This window comes from Suricata suricatta, chromosome 4, assembly GCF_006229205.1.
Source record: "Suricata suricatta isolate VVHF042 chromosome 4, meerkat_22Aug2017_6uvM2_HiC, whole genome shotgun sequence".
Taxonomy (NCBI): Eukaryota; Metazoa; Chordata; class Mammalia; order Carnivora; family Herpestidae; genus Suricata; species Suricata suricatta.
Window position 1 is genome coordinate 109,368,342 of NC_043703.1, and position 22,647 is coordinate 109,390,988.

A 22,647-nucleotide genomic window follows, 5' to 3' on the forward strand; every position below is an offset into this window, starting at 1 on the left:
GGAATCTACTCCTGAAATCATTGTTGCACTATATGCCAACTAACGTGGATATAAATTAAAAATTAATTAATTAATTAAACAATTTTAAAAAAGGAAAAAAGAAAAATCCTTAGGGAACAAACAACAAAAGCCAAGAGAGTAGTCTAGTGCTGGTAGGCATTGTCTTCTGATTGTTTACATTTACCAAAATGTAACGAGACAGATACAAAAGCTATTGTATTAGAACTTCAGCATTTCTCCTTTAAGCTTGAGGAACTGACAATTCCTTTCTACTTAAGATTGGAGTAATTATGAAAGAAATCCAATAATTCCTTTGGATTGTTTTTAAATGAGCAACCTACTAAACCCTGGGTCATAAACTCCATAAAGGATTGGAAAGTAGAATATGCCACCCCAAAAATACAGCACATTATTATATTGATTATTTTGAGCTGAAGGTGATGAAAAAACTGATTTAAAAAAAAAATGAGTGAGAGATTTTCTCTGAACTCCCCTCATCTGCCCAAAGAATGATCTTCTAAAAGGAACTCAATTGTCAAAAAAATCCCCTCCCTGGGATTTTCATCATCTTGGGAAGTTTGACTTTTATCACAGGAGAGACTAGAAATCCACACCACACCCAGACAGACTTTGTCACACACTGTCATACCTCTCATCTGTTTTTTTTATTTTTTATATTTATTTATTTATTTATTTATTTATTTATTTATTTATTTATTTTTTACCAAAGAGGAATGTGTTTATTTCACTTAAATTCTTAAAAATACTTTTTTGGCAGTTGACACATAAAATGTCCTAATGTAAAAAAAATTTCATTAAAAAGAAAAGCAAAGCATGAAAAAAACAGACCCAAAATGTTAAGATTTTATTTACAAAGCTTCTTTGTTGTACAGAAAGTAAAAATGCTGTTACAGTCTCGGTGTAACTGGTAGCCACAGACGATTGACTGACCAATCACAGCTATCCACGCTACAGCAAGAGTCTTACACGAAAACCAAACAAACGCTTACAATTTTATTGGGGTGAAGTTCCCAAGCTTGGTGGTAAATTTCCAAGAGGGACTAAATGGAGGAAGGTGGAATGTCACAGTAACTATTCTTTGGCTCTTTGGGTGGGTGGGTGTCCTGGGGTTTGTATCACAGCTACCATTTTTTTTTAAACAGCTATCAAATCCATATGAGCAGTTCAATCAATACTGAACAGTTCTTTTTTTGCAAGTTATTTGGGATCTTAATCATCTTCTCCTTCATCGTCTGTTTCTCTCTTCCTCTTTTCACCTTTCCCACTTTCTTCTTCCTCTTCATCTTCGTCTTCATCCTCATGGTCTTCATCTTCATCAACTTCTCCATCGTGTCCAAATTCTCTTCCTCCCCACTGACTTCATCTTCATCATCTTCCCCTTCTACATCTTCGTCTTCATCTTCATCATCTTCATCATTAAACTCTTTCTCCTCACCATCCTCATCCTCCTTGTCCTCCTCATCTTCTCCTTCTTCATCCTCCTCTTCTTCATCCACACCATCCACCTCAGCATCTGAGTCAGGGGCTTCCCGATCCTCTCGGTCATAGCCATCCAGGTAGGTCAACTGAGGCAGGAGCTTGAAGACACTCTCTCGGTAATCATTCAGGTTAGTAACCTCACAGTTAAACAGATCCAGGCTTTTCAGGTATTCCAACTTTTTCAAAGTTTCCAAGGTGCTGATATCTTTCAGTTTATTTCCACTTAAGTTTAGATGTGTGAGATTTGGAAGTTTTTCTGCTAACATGTCCAGACCTCCAAAGATTCTGTTCAAGATTCACTGAGCTCAAGCTTTTTCAATTTAGGTGGTTTGGGAAGATTTGAAACTGAAATCAAGCCTACATTTATTAAACTGAGGAACTCTAAATTCACAAATTCAGCTGTTAATCCCTCAATTTTCCCATCATTTGATTTGCAATTGTCGAGAACAAGTTCTCGAACAGCTGCCGGAGTCCGGTTCCTCAGCTCCAGGTGGATCCTCCTCTTCATGTCCATGTTTCCCTCTTCCCCCCTCTTCAAACTTAACTTTCCGCAGCGGGGGCAGAGGGGGGAGAGGCGTCCTGGCCTGCGCAGCGAGGGGCGTGGGAAGGAGTCTGCTGGTGGCAGAGGCTGGCCAAGCGGTCCTAGGCGGCGGGCGGCGTGCGGGAAGGCAAGCGGAGCCCCTGGAGCCAAGTTACGGGAGCGGAGAGAAACCATGGAGGGAAAAGCTCATCTGTTTTTTTAAGGGCCCATTCATTTTTTCCTGAAAATCATTTACTCTCTCCGAAGAGATCTACATTTTTCCTCCCCTTTCACTATTAAGATCATATTTAATCCTGAATTCTAAGCCACTGCAGGGAGTTACTCATTTTTTCCTGGGGTTCCCCCACATATACATGAGGTATACATGCTAATCAACTTCTGTTTGTTTTTCTTTCATTACTTTAATCTGCCTTATTATAGCGGTCTCAGCCAAGAGCTCAAAATAGTAAAAGGAAAATTATTTCTTCTTCTCTACACGATGGAGAAACTAAGTCTCAACATTGCTGTCTGAATTGGTTTAAAAAAAATCAGTTTGCAAAACTAAAACAAACAATCAAATTCAGAGATTAATTTAGAAAAGAAAGAAGTTGAATGACAACTTGATTTTTTTGTTCTGATTACATAACTAACCCTTTTTTTTTAATTAAAAAAAATTTTTTTTTACATTTAGTTATTATAGAGAGAGAGAGAGAGCACGAACAGGGGAGGGGTAGAGAGAGAATGAGACACAGAATCAGAAGCAGGCTCCAGGCTCCGAGTAAGCTGTCAGCACAAAGCCTGATGCGGAGCCCAAACCCATGAACCGTGAGATCATAACCTGAGCTGAAGCTGGACGCTCAACCGACTGAGCCACCCAGGGGCCCCTAACCCTTTGTTTTTTAAAGGTGCTATTCACATCTACCTACACATAATACACTGTGGTTAAACACTAAAATATTTTCTTTCCCTTGAAATATTGTTCCCTGAGATAAATAGGGTATCTGTAGGTTAAGAGCAGACTCTGTCCCTGGACCTGAGCGGTGGACACAGCTCTAAAAAACTTGGGTTTTGGACAGAGGCTGCTATGTGGTCAGGCAAATCTTATCCACTCCTGGACTTCCTGAACACTGGAACGTCTCCCTTCACAACTTGGAAATAACAACCAACAAAATAAATCAGACAACGATTCAGGAGTAGAAAGGCACTTAACAATAAATAAAAATAGTTGATGTCATCTACGGCCTGAAACCCAGAGATAAAAGACACTGGATTGAAGCAGGGAATGATTGATTGGGTTCAACAAGCATTTGATTCCCAGTCCGAGAGAAAGTAAGTCTGGCCACTTCCAGGAAACTGAAGAATGACTTCTCAGGAAATGAACTCATCAGCTCAGGATGTCACCTCCCTGGACTCCACTGCTTCTCTCACCAGCTTCAAGTCTTCACCCACGAAACTCTCCACTCTCCCTTTTCAGCCAAGCACCAAATTCGGTCTATTTCCTAGGCCTTTGTCTATTTGGTTCAGAACAACAAGTCCAGGACAACAGCAGCCATAAAGAGAAATTCGAGGAAACGGAGAACAAAGAAAATAAAAGGGAGACCCAGGAAGAAACAGTAGCGCAGAGGGAAGGGCAGAAAATGGGAAGAATCACTGTTATATTTTCCACTCAGTGCACTGTATACTAAATGTAGAAGAACCAAAGAAAAAAAGTATTCTATTTTAAAATGAGCCGTTTGCACATTCTAGGAGGGTTGCCAAAGGATGTTACTTGTTGGAAAGGCACTGATGTGGGCTTCGTTGGCAGAAATAGGCCCCTGGGCCAAGTCTAGAAGTAGAAGGTTGAGTGAAGAGGAATAAAATCACTCTGTATGATAACCTTGGAGGTCATCTATGAGGGGGTCATGGAAACCTTTGCAGATTTGTTTCTTGGACACACACTTTCTTTTTCCTCTCTCTTTTCTTTATGTTTATTTATTTTTGAGAGAGAGACAGGCTGGGGAGGGGCAGAGAGAGAGAGAGAGGCAGAGAACCCAAGTAGGCTCCACGCTGTCAGCACAGAGCCTGATGTGGGGCTTGAACTCACGAACTGCAAGATCATGACCTGAGCTGAAATCAAGAATCAGACGCTTAGCAGCCTGAACTACCCAGGTGTCCCCAAACCCTTTTTTTCCACCTAAAATGAATGTAGGCTGTTGTCCCTAGGAGTTGCTGTTAGTCCTGGGACATGGCACATGTTGAGTTTTGCCTGAGAGGTCCATGCATGAGCTGCAGAAGAGAATGGACAGAAGCGGGCAGGCCTGCCTTGGTGTCACAGTGGCACAGGGCTCCCCAAACCACGCTTTTAGCTGACACACAGAGCATTTATTATGTTTGAGGTGCCACTCTGTATGCTCTATCCATATGACAAAGACAACCTTAAGAAATAAAACCTTACAAATAACTATTCTTCTGTGGTATGGATGGGGAAACAGGGACAGAGGGGTTAAAGGGCAACATCTGAGATGGCTCCCGTGGAAGGGGAAAAGCTGGGCTCGAACCCATGCAACCAGGATCTTCAGACTCCAGGATTCTAACCACTTGACTACACTACACTGCACTTTGAAGAAGACAGGAACTGGAGTGTTCTTGCTCCTCCTTCCCATTGTACCCCTCCTTCCCTTGCTCCCTCCAGACTCCCATACCATCCCTGCCTCACCCTGACATTGTTACTTGAAAAATACAACCTGGGAAGTGGACTGTTTGGGATTATTAAGCTTGAGGATTAGGTTAGTAGTTGGGGGGAGGGGAGATGGGAGGAGGGGAGAAGCTACACTGTGAGATGAAGGTGGGGAGTGGGGCAGACACCGAGAACTGAAGGTCAGGGGTGCTGTTGGTGGAACTGTGGAGGGGAGGGGGCGCGAGCTTCTCAGCCCCACCCTTTCCCTGAGTGGCAGCACCCAACCAGGGGAGGACCTGGCAAGGAGGTTGCTTGCATTAGGGATTCTGTGCCTTGTTCGGAGCCATGTTCCTGACCCCTAGCAGAATGCCTGCAGTTTATGCTGGCTCGATGATTGAATAAATGATCAAAGTAACTCTGTAACACAAGCTCTTCTACAAGTTGTTTTTTCACTGGTTTCAGCTACATACTGAGTGAGTGTCCCTGGTTGCTCATGCATGGATACATTTCCCTTTGTTTTGACATCTACACTAGACGCTAGAGTAAAACCTCCCTCCCCGTTTTGTGAGCATCCCTGCAAGGACTAACACTGATCGAGTTCCACCTCCCTTCCTCCTTTCCTAGCAGCCTGCATACCAACTAGCATTTCCTGCCTTGGCACCACAGTCTGGGGCATTGAATGACTTTTGATTTTGCTTGATTAGTAAGCTTTGTACTGTCAGTTCTTTTTATAAGTAATCAGCCATCCTTAAATTATTTAAAAGCTTACAACTTTGGAGATTCTGAACTCAAAACTCAATAAGCTGCCTAAGTCTGAAATGCCTTTATTAAAACAGCATAATGTTGTATGCCACATCGTTTAAATGCTCAATATATACTTCTTGGATGAAAGACGAGGCAAGTGAATCACTATGCAAGGAACTTAAACATCTGTGTGCTCTGCCCAGCCCTGTCACTTACTTGCTGTGTGATCTTACAGCAACTCATGTAACCAACATTGATGTAAACTATTAAAAAAATATTTGCAGAGCGCCTAGGTGGCTCAGTGGTTAAGCATCTGACTTCAGCTCAGGTCATGATTTCATGGTCTGTGAGTTTGAGTCCCGCATCAGGTGAGGTCAAACCCTGTTTTGGTGAGCCCCACTTCTTTCTCTCCCTCTTCTTCTCCCTCTCCCTTTCCCTCTCCTTCTCCCTCTCTCTCTCTCTCTGCCTTTCCTGGGATTCTCTCTCTTTCTCTGCCCCTCAGTCACGTGTGCTCTCTCTCTCAAAAAAAATTTTTTTTCATTCTGATCCAAAGTTTGTGATGAGGAATTTGGTAGACAGAATAATAGCCCACCCTCCAACCCCAGGGAAAAGATGTCCACATCCCAGTCGCCAGAACCTGTGATTAGGTTAGCTTTAGAAGGCAAAGGGGGAATTAAGGTCGCAGATGGAATTAAGTTTGCTATTCAGATGACCTTAACATAAGATCATTCTGGAGTATTCAAGTAGTATATCCATTCAATACCTGCGGAACAAATAAAATGGTCTATATCCATCCAATGGAACATTATTCAGCGATAAAAAGGAATGAACTGTTGATACATGCTATAACATTGTTGAACCTCAGAGACATGCCAAGGGAAAGAAGCCAGACACAAAAAGTCACATGCATATTACATGATTCCATTTATATGAAATGTACATAATAAGCAATCCTTAGAGACAGAAAGTAGATTAGTGGTTGCCAGAGGCTGGGAGGCAGGAGGAATACAGAGTGACTACTAATGGGTACATGAGTTTTGCAAGAGTAGGGAGGGAATTGATTAAAATGTTCTTAGGTAGTGTCAATGCTCATGCAACTTTGTGAACATACTAAAAATTACTAAATTCAATACTTTGAAATGGCAAATTTTATTGTATGTGAATTATCTCAAAAATAATTACCTCAAAACAATTCTTAGGGCACGTAGGTGACTCAGTTAAGTGTCCAACTCTTGATTTCAGTTCAAGTCATGATCTCATGGTTTGTGGGTTCAAGCCCTGTATCAGGCTCTGTGCCGTTAGCACAGATTGCTTGGGATTCTATCTCCCTCTCTCCCTGCCATTCCCCTGCTTACACCTACTCTCTCTCAAAAATAAATGAATAAACTTAAAAAAAATAATTCTAGGTTTAGCAAGCCAGGCAATACAGCACTATCTAAAGAAAAAGCGAAACACCTGTCTCCTCAATCCCCATTTAATCTTACCCTTCCATAATAAAATTCTGATTTGATTAACTTACTCACAGTCTCTTGCTCTTACAAGCATACATACAAATAAAAAGGGTTTTGTATTGCTTTTTTATCCTTACAAAAATGATGTCAGTTTATATACAATTTGTTTTCTTCACTTAACTTCTCAGGGATATCCCAAGTTAATATACATAAATTTGTATGAAGTTCTTATCTTTGATGTTCCATAATTTCTCCCCTCCCCATCTGATGGCTTAAGAATGCTATCACAATATATCAAAACATCAAGTTATACATCTTAAACATATACAATTTTTATATGCCAAGGATCTCTCAAATAGAGTTGTTAAAAATATATTGAAAAAAATGGTATCTCATAAGTCTTATACATAACTTTTGGTAACCATAGAGACAAATTTCTGCTAAGCATGTCTATCTGTGAGTGGAATTGTCAGAACATGGGGTACATATATTTTCACTGTTTATAGATGATGTCAGTTTTCCAAAGGGTTATATAGAGGTACATTTCCACTAGTAATACATGAGCAACCCAGGTGCTATACATCCTTGGCAGCACTTGGTATTTTCTACTGTTTTATTTTAGCCATGCTGGTGGCTATGAACTGTTGTTGCCTTATACTTTTTATTTTGTTATTGTTTAACTTTTTATTGAAATGCACATATCCTAAGTATATATCTCAGTGAATTTTCACAAACTTGAGCACATGCCTATAACCAATACCCAGATTAAGAAACGGAACATTTCTAGACCGATGTATATCCTATGGCCTTGTAATTCTTTTTTTTTTTAAATTTTTTAATGTTTTATTTTGTTTTTGAGACAGAGAGAGACAGTGTGAGCAGTGGAGGGTCAGAGAGAGAGGGAGACACAGAATCTGACCTGGCAGCACAGAGCCTGATGCGGGGCTCGAACTCACAAACTGTGAGATCATGACCTGAGTTGAAGTCAGACGCTTAACCGAGTGAGCCACCTAGGCGATCCTATGACCTTGTAATTCTACTCTTCTATAATTCTACAGAAATGCACTTATATGTTAACCAAAAGAAACAACTCAGTTTTGATAATGGTTACCATTTTGTCACATTCCCCATAAATCTTACTATATTTTAAGAGAAGAAATACAGCATTGCAGTTAAAGTTGAAAGCCATTTTGACTTCCAGTCTCAGGCTTGTTAACCCTCCTTAGGCCCCTGACCCTGAGATAGCCCCTCATAGATCGGGTATTTTTCTACTTTTCATGGATTTATTTATAGTCCTGCATTTTCATGACTCCCAAGGAAACTGAGCACTTTCTCCTATTTCCTCTTTTATGAATGGCTTTTTCATAAAAGTAGCTCATTTTTATTGTGTTGTCTCTTGCTTATTAATTTGTTGAAGTCTTAGTTTATTAAGATATTTGCCATTTTCCACCATTTTTATTGCAAACATTTTTCCTCACCTTTTCACTTTTGCCTTTCTTCTGCCTTTCAAAAAAGTATTAATTTTTATGTAGTTGAACATGTCTATTATTTACTTTTACTTTTTTGCGGTTTCTCATCTTCCTTAAGAAGACTGTCACACCCCTTGAAGTAATACATATGTTCTCTCCCATTTTCTTCTAATGTTTTGTTATTTTATTTTATTTTTATTTAGATTTATTTGCAAAGCACCATATTCCAGACAGTGCGTGGGACGTATACGAATACCCCGGGTTGGGCTGAGAGTTTCCTATGCAGGTCAGGAAGCTAAACGGGAGCCACTTTTGTCTTCAAACATTTCCTATACAGCTGATGAAAAGAAAAACCGTTTACAACACTAAAAATGATTAGTCCAGCAGCTAGCCTAGCTTTTAATATTTTGTTAACAGGAAGTAGAAAAATATTAACCATTTGGTGAAATGAAATCAGATGAGGATTTTTAATCGATGACTTTTCTCTGGTGGTCGTTGAAAAGTGTGGCAGTTCTGAAAGTATTCTAGTTTCTTTCCAGGGAGTAACCAGACCCAGGGATGAGTGCGGAGAAGAGCTGCAAATAACTACTTCTGAATACCAGAGAAGCCACTTTGGGGCTTTTCTATTTCTTTGCCAATGCTGGCTTTCTTTGCTTTCTTCGCCTGGAGTCCTCCCTCAAAAGCAATAGCCTTTTCAACAGCGAAGTTGGACGGAGGAAGTGTGGTTGCTAAACAAAACTGTCACCGTCCCGCCACCCACACTCTTGCAAGGCGCTGGCTCTGCCTCTGCACTTCCCCGACAAGAACCATCACCCACCATCCACTTTAATTGAAGCACATATCCGGAGCCTACCTTGCAGAACATGGAATTTGTGCTTAATCTGTGAAGTTGTGGCGAGCTGCGCTAAGTTTCTGAGGCAGTTTCACCCTGGCTTCCGGGAGGTGAATCCAGCGACCACAAACGGGATGGGAACCCACGATAACTGGACTTAACGGAAGAACGCGGGGGAACTGTTTCCGCTCGCCCCCTTCTGGCCGAGTCAGGTCGCGTTAGGAAGGGATCCATGTGATTCATGGCAGCTGCGGAAGAAGGCGCCCGTGGACCCAGGAATTGCTGCCGGCCCTGAGAAGGGAAAGTTCCTTCTGGGGAAAGATGAAACATTTAAACTTTCCTTAGCTCGTTTTCCGACATTTTGTAGTAGGTATATCAACAGCCACTCTTCCTAAAAGTTTCCCACTTGAGGAGGGAAAAGGGATATTTGGGTTGGGTTTTTCTTTCCAGTCATTTAAAATCCTTTCTTGAAGATTTTTTTTCCCTCTTAAAGATCAGAGGGAAGACATGTTAGTCGGAGAACCAACAGTGGGGCCGGAGCAGGTGGTGCCTGTAGCTCGGCACCGGATTATTTCTCTCGCTTTGTCCCTTCTGAGAAGATGGCTGCCACAGGCTTTACTTTTGCTCCTTGGCTAAGTTGAGGAGGTTAGTCAAATACCCTGTAGTGCAGAGTGCCTGAGCTAATGATTTCTCTAACTGGGTTAAAAGCCACATGACCCTGCAACACTGCATTTTATTCTGTTTTTGCAAACTAGTCCACTTTTGCACATTGATGACAAAGCTTAATGTTGTGTCCCTAGACTATCTAGAGCTCATGTGTGTATTATATTCACATTGCTGCGAGGAGCAATAGAGAGATTCCCTTGTTGATGGCACTATGATTTTACTGTTAACCCTGAAAGGAAAAAAGAAAAGAGTGATCCAAAGAGACAAGATAGCATGTGGATAAGGTTTAAGTCAAATTGGATCTCAGATCTGAGGGCCTCTTTTTTTCATGGTTTTGAAAATTATTTAATGATGTGGAAAAATGTGCTTAGTATATTTGAGAAAGCAAAATGTATATTTCAGAAAGGACACATGGACAACATGTTCCTTGTTTCTGTATGTGTGTATTTTGAGTCTATAAAGATGATAACAAGGAAATATTTTCTGCAAGTGATGGAATGTACATTCATTGTGCATTTTCCCCAAATGACTACAATTTGCCTGTTGCACTTTTACAATCAGAAAATATAAGTGTCTTTTAAAAGAATGTTTGTTTAGAGAGTGTGAGCAGGGGAGTGGCAGAGAGAGAAAGAGAGGAGAGGGAGGGAGAGATAATAACCCAAGTAGGCTCTGTGCTGTCACTGCAGAGCCCAATGTGGGGCTCAGTCTCATGAACCGGGAGATTATGACCTAAACCGAGATCAAGAATTGGATGCTTCACTGACTGAACCATCAGGTGCCCCTGAATGCCTTTTGTATTTTATTGTATTTTATTTAAATGTTTATTTATTTTTGAGAGAGAGTGAGCAGGAGAGGGGCAGAGAGAGGGGGGAACAGAGGATCCCAAGAGGGCTCTGCACTGACAGCAGAGAGCCACATTTGGGGCTCAAACTCACAAACTGCCAAATCAAAGTCAAAGTTGGACACTTAGCCTACTGAGCCAACCAGGCACCTCTAAATGCCTTATTTAAAAGGGAAAGATAATTATATTCACCTGTCTTGGATTTTTTTATTTTTACATTAAGAAGTAATTTACATAGAGTAAAATTCACTTTTAGTATATAATGTCATGAGGGCTTGGGGAGGGTTTCACTGTTATTGTTTGGTTTTCTTTTGAGGCCATATTCTGAAAGGCGAAAAAAATTGTATTGAGGTAAAATTTGTATTACAGAGTGATGGCCTCAAAGTCTAGTTCTCACTGATCACCACATATTTGACCCTCTTGACTCATTTTGCCTGCCCCTCTTCCCCTTCCCTTCCTGTAACCATGCATGGATCTGTTTTTGTGTCTTTGAATTTGTTTTTGTTTTGTTTCTTCATTTGTTTTGTTTCTGTTTTTAGTTTCCCATATTCAAGTGAAATCATACATGTTTTTTGTCTTTCTCCTTCTGATTTATTTCACTTAATGTAATAATGTCAAGGTCCATCCATGTTGTTTCCTATGGCAAATTTTCTTTTGTCCTTAGTCTAGCTAAAGGCTTGTCAATTTTGTTTATCTTTTTAAAGAACTAGGTTTTAGTTTCATTGATCTATTTTTTTAGTATCTATTTATTTTTGCTTTTTATTTCTTTCCTTCTACTACTTTGGGTCTTTGTCTTTTTCTAGTTGCTTTAGGTGTAAAAGTTAGATTGTTTATTTGAGATTTCCCTTTTTTCTTGATTTAGGCCTATGTTGCTATGAACTTCCCTCTTAGAACCACTTCTGCTGCATCCCACAGATTTTGGTATATCGTATTTCTGTTTTTATTTGTCTCTCTCTATTTTTATTTCTTCTTTTCTTCATGTTCAGAAGCATGTTATTTAATCTCCACATTTTTGTGCCTTTTCCAGCTTTCTTCTTGTAACTGATGTTTAGTTTCATACCATTTTGTTTGGAGAAGATATTGATAAAATTTCAGTCTTCTTCTATTTATTGAGGCTTGTTTTGTCATATAATGTAATCTATCATAGAGAATATTCCATTTGTACTTGAGGAAAATGTGTAAATTGCTGCATTTGGATGGAATATTCCATATGTCTATTCAGTCCATTTGGCCTAATGTGTTATTTAAGGTTGATCTTTCCTTATAAATCTATTTATTGATGTAAGTGGGGTGTTTAAGTCCCCTAGTATTATTGTAGTATTGTCAATTTCTCCTTATAGGTCTGTTAATATTTGCACTATATATTTTGGTGCTCCTATTTTGGGTGTGTATATATTATATCTTTTTATGTAAAGATGTATGTTACATCTCTTTGCTGGATTGACTCCTTTATCATTATTTAATTTCCCTCTTTGTCTTTTATTATAGTCTTTCTTTTTAAATATTTTAGTCTTTTTATTTTTCTTTCTTTATTTAAAGTTTATTTATTTTGAGAGAGAGAGAGAGACAGAACATGAGTGGGAAGGGGGCGGAGAGAGGGAAAAGAGAGAATCCCAAGCAGGCTCCACCCTGTCAGCACAGAGCCCAAAATGAGGCTTGAACTCACGAACCATAAGATCATAATGTGAGCTGAAATCAAGAGTCGGATGCTTAACTGACTCAGCCACCCCTCTTATAGTTTGTTTGTTTGTGTGTTTGTTTGTCTTTAAGTCTGTTTTGTCTGATAGGAGTATGGCTATACCAGCTTTTTAAATTTTTTCCATCCGGTTTGCATGGAACATCTTTCTCCATCCCTTCACTTTGAGTCTGTGTGTGTCCTCACTTCTGAAGTCAGTCTCTTATAGGCACTATGCAGATGTGTCTTCTTTTATTAATCCACTCAGCCACTCAGTCCTTTGATCCGAGAGTTTAGTTCATTTACATTTAAAGTAATTATTGATAGTTGTGTACTTCCTGCCACTTTGTTAACTGTTTCCTGGCTGTTATTATAGTTCATCTCTGTTCCTTTCTTTTTCTTTCTCCCCTTGTGGTTTGATGACTTTCTTCTGTGTTTTGTTTAGATTCCTTTCTCATTTTCTTTTGTAAATTTACTTTTTGCTTTATATTTAGTTTTTGCTTTGTGGTTACTATGAGGTTCACATTTTATTCTATATATATAACAGTCTTTTTTAGTTGACAGCAACTAAATCTGAACACATTCCAAAATCCTACATATTTACTCCCCAAAGCATGTTTTATGTGTTTGATGTCACATTTAACATCATTTTGCTTTATTCATCTCTTAACTAATTATTGTAGTTTTAGTTAATTTTACCAGTTTTGTCTTTTAATCTTCATACTTGCTTTATAAGTGATCCACTACCTTTACATATATTTACTTTTATATATTTAGATTGTTTTGTTGTTGTTGTTAATAAATGCTAGTCCTTTTCAGCTCAAAGAATTCCCTTGAACATTTCCTGTCAGGTGGGTTTAGTGGTGATGAACTCCTTCAGTTCTTGCTTATATGGAAAACTCTTAATCTCTCCTTCAATTCTGACTGATAACCTTGCCAGTAGAGAATTCTTGGTTGGAATTTTTTTCCTTTTGAATATGTCATGCCACTCCCTTTTGGCCTGCAAAGTTTCTGCTGAGAAATCTAATAGCCTTATGAGGTTTCTCTTGTATCTAAGAAGTTGTTTTATTCTTGCTCCTTTTAGATTCTCTCCTTTACATTTGACCATTTTAATTATAATGTGTCTTGGTGTAGATCTCTCTAGGTTCATTTTTTTTTTTAACACTCTGGGATTCCTGGACCTGATTAGGAAAGTTTTCAGCCATTGTTTCTTCAAAAAAATTTACTGGCCCTTTCTCTCTCTCTTCTCTGTATGGAATCTCTATAATGTGAATACTATTTCGCTTGATGTTGTCCCACAGGTCCCTTAAGCTATTTCCACTTTTAAAAATTCTTTTATGGGGGCACCTGGGTGGCTCAGTTGGTTAAGCATCTGACTTCGGCTCAGGTCATGATTTCACAGTTTGTGGGTTCAAGCCCTGCATCGGGTTCTGGGCTGACAGTTCAGAGCCTGGAGCCTCCTTAGGATTCTGTGTCTCCCTCTCTCTGCCCCTCCCTTGTTTGCACTCTGTCTCTCTCTGTCTCAAATATAAATAAATAAATATTATTTTATTTATGGGGCACCTGGGTGTCTCAGTTGGTTAAGCATCCAACTTCAGCTCAGGTCATGATCTCATGCTTCATGAGTTCTAGCCCTGTGTCAGGCTCGTGCTGACAGCTCAGAGCCTGGAGGCTACTTTGGATTCTGTGTCTCTCTCCCTCTCTGCCCCTACCCCACTTACTCTCTCTCTCTCAAATATAAATACACATTAAAATAAATAAATGAATATAAATAAAAATTCTTTTACTTTTTGTTGCTCTGTCTGGGCAATTTCCTTTGGTTGTCTTCCAGCTTGCTGATCTGTCCTTCTACTTTATCAAGTCTGCTGTTGAAACCCTCTAGTGTGTTTAAAAAAATTTTTTTTAATGTATATTTATTTTTGAGAGAGAATGTGAGCTGGGGAGGAGCTGAAAAAGGGGAGACACAGAATCCAAAATAGACTCAGCTGTCGGCACAGAGCCTGACGCAGGGCTCAAACTCATGAAGCGTGAGATCATGAGATGAGCTGAGGTTGGACACTTAACTGACTCAGCCACCCTGGTGCCCCTCTAGTGCATTTTTTAGTTTGGTTATTGTATTCTTCAGTTCTGTAACTTTTGTTTGTAACTTTCTTATATTTTCTATCTCTTTGTTAAAGATCTCACTGTGTTCATCTATCCTTCTCCTGCATTCAGTGAACATCTCTGTTACCATTACTTTGAACTCGTTATCAAGTAGATTATTTATCTCTGTTTCATTAATGTATTTTTCTGAGATTTTGTCTTGTTCTTTCATTTGGAACATATTCCTCTGTCCCCTCAGTTTCCTAGTTTTTTATATCTGTTTCTATGTATTAGACAAAGCAGCTGTCTCTCCCAGTCTTGAAGGCATGGTCACTGGAAGGTGAAACACACACTGGCAGGTGTATTTCAGTCTGATGTCTATGCAGTGCTCTGATGGTGGTAGGCTGCGAAGCTCTGTCTCTCCAGTTGTTTCTTGGGAGCGCCCCTGGCAAACAGTGCCAGATGTTCAAGGGTGTCCTCTGTGTGACGTGCATGCACCTTCTGGGCCTGGTGGGGCAGGGCACCTGGTCATGGAGTGCCTGTCCACTGGCTCTGGGAGGGCAGAGGGCCTCAGTGGGCAAGCTCTGGGCCAAGTCTGGCAGGGTGGAGCCTCAAGAGAACACTGGGATGGGGTGAGCCATGTTAGTGAGGAAGATTGAGAGAGCCGAAAATGGCACCTCCCAGTACTGAGCTAGCAGGGCGAAAGAGAATTAAAAAAACAAAAAAAGGCGCCCCCCCCTACCCCCTGCTAGTACCTCTGTCTCTAGAGAGATCTCCAACAGACCCCTGCTCCTCTAGTCAATGAGTCTCCTCATTCATGGCCCAGGCACTTGTCAAGCTACTGCTTTTGCATTGGGACTGTGGCAAGTGAGTTTGTGTGTGAGCCCTTCAGGAGTGGAGTCTCCATTTCCTACCGCCCGCCAGCTTTCTCACATATTAGCCCTGTGGTTTTGAAAGTCATTCATTTTGTGGGCTCACTTTTCAGATCCAGGTCTGACAAGCTAGGCAGGGCTTGAGGTAGGGCTCAAACCCTCGCTTCTCAGAGAGGAGCCATGCATTTGCGCTGTTCCTTCCCTCTTGTGGGTACTTACACTAGGGCTGGGGGTCCTGACAAGACCACTCTTCTGTTTTGACAGAACTCGTTCCTTCTTCCTTCCTCCCTTCCTTCTTTCTTCCTCCCTTCCTTTTCTTTCCTTCCTTCCTTCCTTCTTTCCTTCATTCCTTTTTTTCTCGCTCTATTTTTTTCTTCTTTCTTTCTTTCCTGTCTTGTGGAAGAGCTATTCTGCTAGTCTTCAGGTCTTTTTAGGAAAGAATTATTCTATATGTAGTTGTAACTTTGGGGTGTCGAACAGAAAAGGTGAGCTCAGGATCTTCCTACATAGCTATCTTGGACCCTCTCCTTCCTTGGGAATTTTAAAAGTAAATTTTCATTGAAATATAACAAACATACAGAAAAGTTGACAGTGCGTGCACACACACACACACCCCATTAGTGTTCAGCTTGATAAATTTCTAGGAAGTTCTCATTTTTGTGTAATGCTCATAGATCATAAAGCAGAACCCCAAGGGCCCTCTTGTCACTGGTACCAGTCACAAAGCTTTCTAAGTGAATCATTTCCTCCTTTCTGATATCAGATTCGTTTTGCCTAGTTTTAAACTTTATATGAACAGAATCATACATATCGATAGCTGGGTTCTCAACTTTAAGTTTGTGAAGTTCATCTACTTGTTGCACACAGCTGTTGTATGTTTGTTCTCATTCTGCCACATGTATATGCCATAGTTTACTTCTCCATCCTACCATCGGGGGGTATTTGGGCAGTTTCCAGCTTCTAATTCTTATGGATACTTTTTCTATGAACATTCTTAAACCATTGTTTACATACTAAGTACATGTTGCGTATGTATACCTAGGAATGGAATTCCTGAGTATTATTAATAAAATGACATATACACATATGTTTACATATTTTTCACATTGGTAGATATTACCAAACAGTTTTCCAAAGGGATTGTATGAGCATTCTTGTTGCTGCGTATCTTCACCAATACCTAGTATTTTATATCTTTGTTTAAATTTTAAGCACTTTAAAAAAGTTTATTTGTTTTATTTATTTATTCTCTCTCTCTTAAGGAGAGAGAATCCCAAGCAGGCTCCACACTGTCAGTACAGAGCCCAATGCGGGGCTCAAACTCACAAACCAGAAGATCATGACCTGAGCCAAAGTTAGACACTCAACTGACTGAGCCACCCAGGTGCTCCTATTTTATACCTTTTTAATGTTAGCTGTTCTGGTGGGTATGTGGTTATATTACATTGTAGTCTTTTTTTAAACTTTTCTTGAAGCATATATGTAGTGAAGAATGCATGTATCATGAGTTTAGAGCTCAGTAAATATTCATGAACCACACACAGCTATGTCACCAGCACCCAGATCCAGAAAGAGTACGTTACCACTATTCTAAAAGCTTCATCATGTTCCCGTTTAGTCACTACCTTCTCTCCCACAGAAGGATAACTTCTGTGCTTATTTCAAACCCATAGATTAATGTCGACTGGGTTTTGTAAATAGAATCATAAAGAATGCACTTTTGTATATCGATTTCTACCACTCAACACTGGTGATATAAAAGAATTCTTTCTAGTGTTCCATCTGCTCACTAATACTTGGTATTTTCTATCCTTTTAACCCAGTCGCTCTGGTAAATGTATAATGTGTCACACTGTCATTTTATAAAAGATCACATTGTAATTTTAAATTGCTTTCCCTTGATAACTGGTGAAACTGAATGCCCTTTCATTTATTTATTGGCCAGTTGGATCTCTTTTTTTAAATTAAATCTATTCAAGTCTTTCTCTGATTCTTCCATTCAATTGTCTTTTTCTTTTTTTAAATTTTTTTCAACGTTTATTTATTTTTGAGAGAGAGACACACACAGAGTGTAAGTGGGGAAGGGTCAGAGAGAGAGGGAGACACAGAATCTGAAGTAGGCTCCAGGCTCTGAGCTGTCAGCAAAGAGCCCGATGCGGGACTCAAACCCATGAACTGCGAGATCATGACCTGAGCCGCAGTTGGACGCTTAACCGACTGAGCCACCCAGGCACCCCTCTTTTTCTTATTTATTTGTCAGAGTTGATCATTTTCTCATAAAGTCAAACATATTTCTACCCCATGACCCAACCCAGGAATTTGCTCAAAAGAAATAAAAACACGTGTACAAAATGAGTTGTATGTGAGTATTTGTTGCAGCTTTACTCACAGTAATAGAACTTTGGAAACAACCTAAATGCCTATTCACAGGAAAACAGATAAAGTATAATATATTCATAAAGGGAAATATAACTCAGCACAGCAAGGAATGGACTACTGATAACATGGAATAATATGAGTGAATTTTTTTTAATCCTGAGCTAAAGAGGCAAACAAACCTACTGAATGATTCCATTTATATAAAGCTCTAGAAAGACAAAGTTATCAGAATGAAATCAAAAGGGTGATTGTTTCAGTACGCTACGAGAGAAAGAGAGGACTAACTAGAAGGAGGTACAAATTACTCTCTGGGGTTTTGGGGTATGGCTTATGTAGGTTTATGTGTTTGTCAAAACTGATCAAAATATACATTCGTAGCTGTGTATTTTACGATGTAAAATTTTAAAATCATATGAAAGTTTTTATATATAATGAACCTTATTTACATAACCCCCAAGAAGGTGAGTGAAATCAGTTAGGATTAAGAGCCTGGGTGGTGCAGTCAGTTAATTGTCTGACTTTGGCTCAGGTCATGATCTCGCCGTTTGTGAGTTCAAGACTCTGGGCTGACAGCTCGGAGCCAGCTAGGATTCTATGTTGCCCTCTGTCTCTGCCCCTCCCCCTCTCATTCTCTCTCTCCCTCTCAAAAATAAATAAACATTGAAAGAAAAAATAAGTTTAAATCAGTTAGGATTAAAAAACCTGGTTAGTTGGGGCACCTGGGTGGCTTAGTCTGTTAAGCCTCCGACTCTTGATTTTGGCTCAAGGCATCATCTCACTGTGAGTTCGAGCCCCATGTGGGGCTCTGCACTGACAGAGGCTTCTTGGGATTCTGTCTCTCTCCGTCTCTCTCTGCCCCTCCCCTGCTCATGCTCTCTCTCTCTCTTTCTCTCTCTCTCAAAATAAATAAACTAAAAAAACCAACCCTGGTTAGTTGGAGGGAAGGAATTGCACCTCTCTTACAACATAAAGCTAGCCGTGGAGGGTAAAGGTGAGCTGTGAAAATGAATCATTTGATAACTGATATAACTTCTAAGATCCCAACTTAATATCTCTTTCCTGAAGAAAGGATACATTCACAAAATTAGGATGATATCCACATTTGTAAACTATTCTGTCCTTCATGCTGCCTACATGCTATGTCAGTACTTTTTAATATTTTTTCTGGCAAGAGGTTCAAAGGAAGAAGAAAATTTATGATTAGTACATCCGTTAAGTCTCAGGGGTGCCCCTGCCCAGACAGGACTTGACTCCATCGTGTGCCTCACTCCATTTCCTCAGCAACCCTGGCTGATTAACCCAATATAGCTGAGATTGAGAAATTCAGTAAGTCAAAACTGAAGAAGACGGAAATGCAGAAGAAAAACCCACTGCCTTCAAAAGAAACGACTGAACAGGAGAGGCCAGGAGGCGAATCGCAGTGAGGCTTGTGCCTCCAACGTGTGCTGTACATCCCACACGCATTGCCTTATTTTACTTCTTTTAACTGTTTAACTTTGTAAGATGCATTGGATCAAGTTTAAGTGGTTGTGCTGCCCCTTTTCACATCAAAGAACTGAGACCTACTGATAATCAGCGCCCCCGCCCCTCCCCCACCTCTCCCATCGGACTGGCTGGCTGCGAAGGAAAAGAACACGTATGTTGGTGAAGGGAGAAGCTGGATGGGACAACAATGAAATTTAGAGTAAAAACCAAGCTGGTCCAAGGTATCCTGCAGGCTGTAAAATGCAGTTTAATCAGAGTGGCATTTTTTTGGTGGTTGTTCAATTGATTTTAATTATGGGAATGAATAGTTTTAAAAAATGTGAATAAAAAATGTTAAACCTGAAAACAAAATCAATACATCAGTTAATTACATTCTTAGTTTAAAAAAAATTTTTTAATGTTCATTTATTTTGAGACAGATAGAGAGGGATGCGTAGGAAATGGAGTGAGGCACGCAATGGAGTCAAGTTCCGTCTGGGCAGGCGCCAGGTGTGAACAGGGGAGGAGCAGAGAGAGAGGGAGATACAGAATGGGAAGCAGGTCCAGGCTCCGAGCTGTCAGCACAGAGCCCAGTGTGGGGCTCAAACTCACGAACGGTGAGATCATGACCTGAGCCGACACTTACCCAACTGAGCCACCTCAGGCACCCTACATTCTTAGTTTTAACACTTTAGGCAAATGAGAAGAATCCCTATTCCTTATTACTGTTAGAGTCTGCTTTTCAAGGGTCGGTTTTTAAATGTGTAAATATGATCAGTGGCTGTTTGGTTTTTTTTTTTTTAAGATTTAATTTTTAAGTATTCTCTACACCCAAGGTGGGACTTGAACTCACAACCCCAGGATCAAGAGTTGCATGCTCTACTGACTAAGCCAATCAAGTACCTCTAAACAGTGTTTTTAAAGGAGTCTAGATAGGCATTTTGAAATAGACCAGGAATTGCTACCTAATAAGCTCATGGTATCTTATTATAATTTCACTTGTCCCAAAGAAAATATTGAAGGAAAGCAAAAATAAATATTAATATAGCTTTCCTTCTAGCACTGAGTATGATATATTTTTAAAAGTGAGAATAACCTAAGTATACAATATTAAAATAGATCAGTAAGTTATGATGCATCAACAGAATAAAATATAAGGAATTAAAATGATAATCAGAAAGAATTGGAAACATGAAGAAACAGAACATGAAATTGAAAAGATATTATGAAAATTCTTTTTTCAAGGTTTATATCTCTTGAGAGAGAGAGAGAGAGAGAGAGCATGAGCAGGGGAGAGGCAGAGAAAGAGAGAGAGAGAGAATTCCAAGCAGACTCCATGCTGTCAGTGCAGAGCCTGAAGTGGGGCTCATTCCCATGAACTGTGAGATCATTACCTGAATCAAAATCAAAGATTGGATGCTAAGACAACTGAGTCACCCAAGCACCCCCATTATAACTCTTTAAGAATTATTTATGTAAGTAAAAAGCAACACACAAAATTTAAAAATAATTGTATTACAGTGGTAGCCTTGTGAATATTTTTATTGCTTTAAAATTTTGTCTTACAAATTATAAAAGTTTTAAGTTTCTCTTATTCACAAATTTGTACATCATATACATGTTCAGAGAGTTCACATTTTAATTTTCCTAATAGCCTCATTAACATGAAATATCTTGCCTGGATACATTTAGGATTTTCAAAAGAATCAATGCTTATTAAAAACAAGCCTTTGTAAAGTGGGTAGAACTTATTGATAATCAGCAATAGCTTTGATAAGCTTGTCCTCAATGTCCTGTAATTAAGGGTTCAGTTTAAGGTGGCCCAACAACTACTTTTTAAAGCATAGTTTCCCATGAAACCATTAAGCCATTATACTGGTCTCTCCCCAAACCCTGCACCCCCCGCTCTTTATCTCCCCCTAACCTCCCTCAGCCTATGGAGCACTAGGAAAATTCCAAGGAGCTGGTTTTAAAGAGCACACCCTGTAAACCATCTTCTGAATTGTTTGTGTGGATTTAGAACCAAGAAGCAGAAACATAAGGCAACTCCACTACCAGCCCAAAAAGCTAAAATAATACTGTCAAGCTCTCCTGCTTTGTTTCAAATTCATATCTCTTTAATTTTTTTCTAAACATAACGACAGTATCTTTATCACATACTAATGTTATCTCCAAAATCATGTACCCATTAGTGACATCCATTTCAGTTCCACTCTGGTTCCACATGTGCTTAATCCAAGAGATGCAGAGAAAATCCATTGCTGCTTAGCAGGCTAATTGGCAAGCTACAGCTTTGGGTCAAAAGTATTTGACTGTACTTCTCCCCAAAAAAGTAAGGTTGTGTCTGCTCAGTCATCTTCCTACCAAGCACCTTGTCAATCTTTACTTGGTCTTTGTAGTCACACCTTCAGCCTGGAAGACTGATGTGGCAGAAAGAGAAAGAGAATATCCACCTGGACATTGTATAACATAGAATTCAGGGGGCGTGGTCCTCCGTGAGGCTTGGACCCATTTATAAATGTCTCAGTCTATCTCATCTCTTACCTCTCGTTTTTTAACTGTATGTTTTAAGGTGATTCAACAAACTGTGATTTAATTTTATTTTTTAATCTGTGAGCCTTTCCACACCATGACCTACTCTAGGATAGCTCACCTGGTAGGATGCTTGGAAATAACCATTGCATCAAGTTAATTTCCCACATTATGGGTTTAAAGCCAGGCAATCTGATTCCAATACCCACCCCCTTAGAACTATGCCACACCAACTCCTTAAAGAAATCATGTGTGCTCAAAGTCCATTGATTTTCAACAATCAAAATATTTTATTCAGAGGAGGAAAGGGTACTTTCTAAAAAACCCAGGTAGAAAAATGAGTGTTTAAGACCATAAGAAGAGTCACAAAGAACTTGGGGAAAGCAAGACATTTTAAAGTGAGAGAATAGAATGAGATACAACATACCTCAAATGAATTGATTAGAATTTTTGTTTAAAGTAGCTTCTGAAAAAGCCTGCAAATAATGACTAACTCAGCAACAGACACCTTGAGCAATTAGATTGTAGTTTCTAAATACAGTTTCCTACTAAAAAGAACCAAACTTCGTGAAGAAATGGCTAATTCCAGGTCTGAAGTAGAACACATACACATTGAGACCTGGACTATTTTGTCCCACTAGAAAGCAAAGAAGTTATCAAAGATTAATAGAATCATGTCAAAATGATTCAGAAGCAAACTTGAAGATGTTCCCACTGGCCCAAGATGAAACAATTTGAGCAGCAGTAAGAAATAATAATGAATTCAAATCCATGAAGTATGGATAAATAGTAAGTTCAAACTATTCATTTTAAAAATGTCATTGAATCTAGCTTCAAGAAAAGCAAGCAGTTAGTAGTGCTTAAGAAAAATTGATTCAGTATCTAATGAATAGTTGATACCTGTCACAACACAGCATTTTATATACTGTTAAGTGAAACTGCAATACAATCTAAGTTTATTTTG

At 39.5% G+C, this 22,647-nt stretch overlaps 2 pseudogenes; one reads left to right on the top strand and one right to left on the bottom strand.

Moving 5' to 3' along the window:
• Nucleotides 1-841: 841 nt before the first annotated feature.
• On the bottom strand, nt 842-2,071 carry LOC115289018 (annotated as a pseudogene).
• Nucleotides 2,072-15,106: 13,035 nt separating this feature from the next.
• Nucleotides 15,107-19,138, top strand: LOC115290659 (annotated as a pseudogene).
• The last annotated feature ends 3,509 nt before the right edge of the window (nt 19,139-22,647 follow it).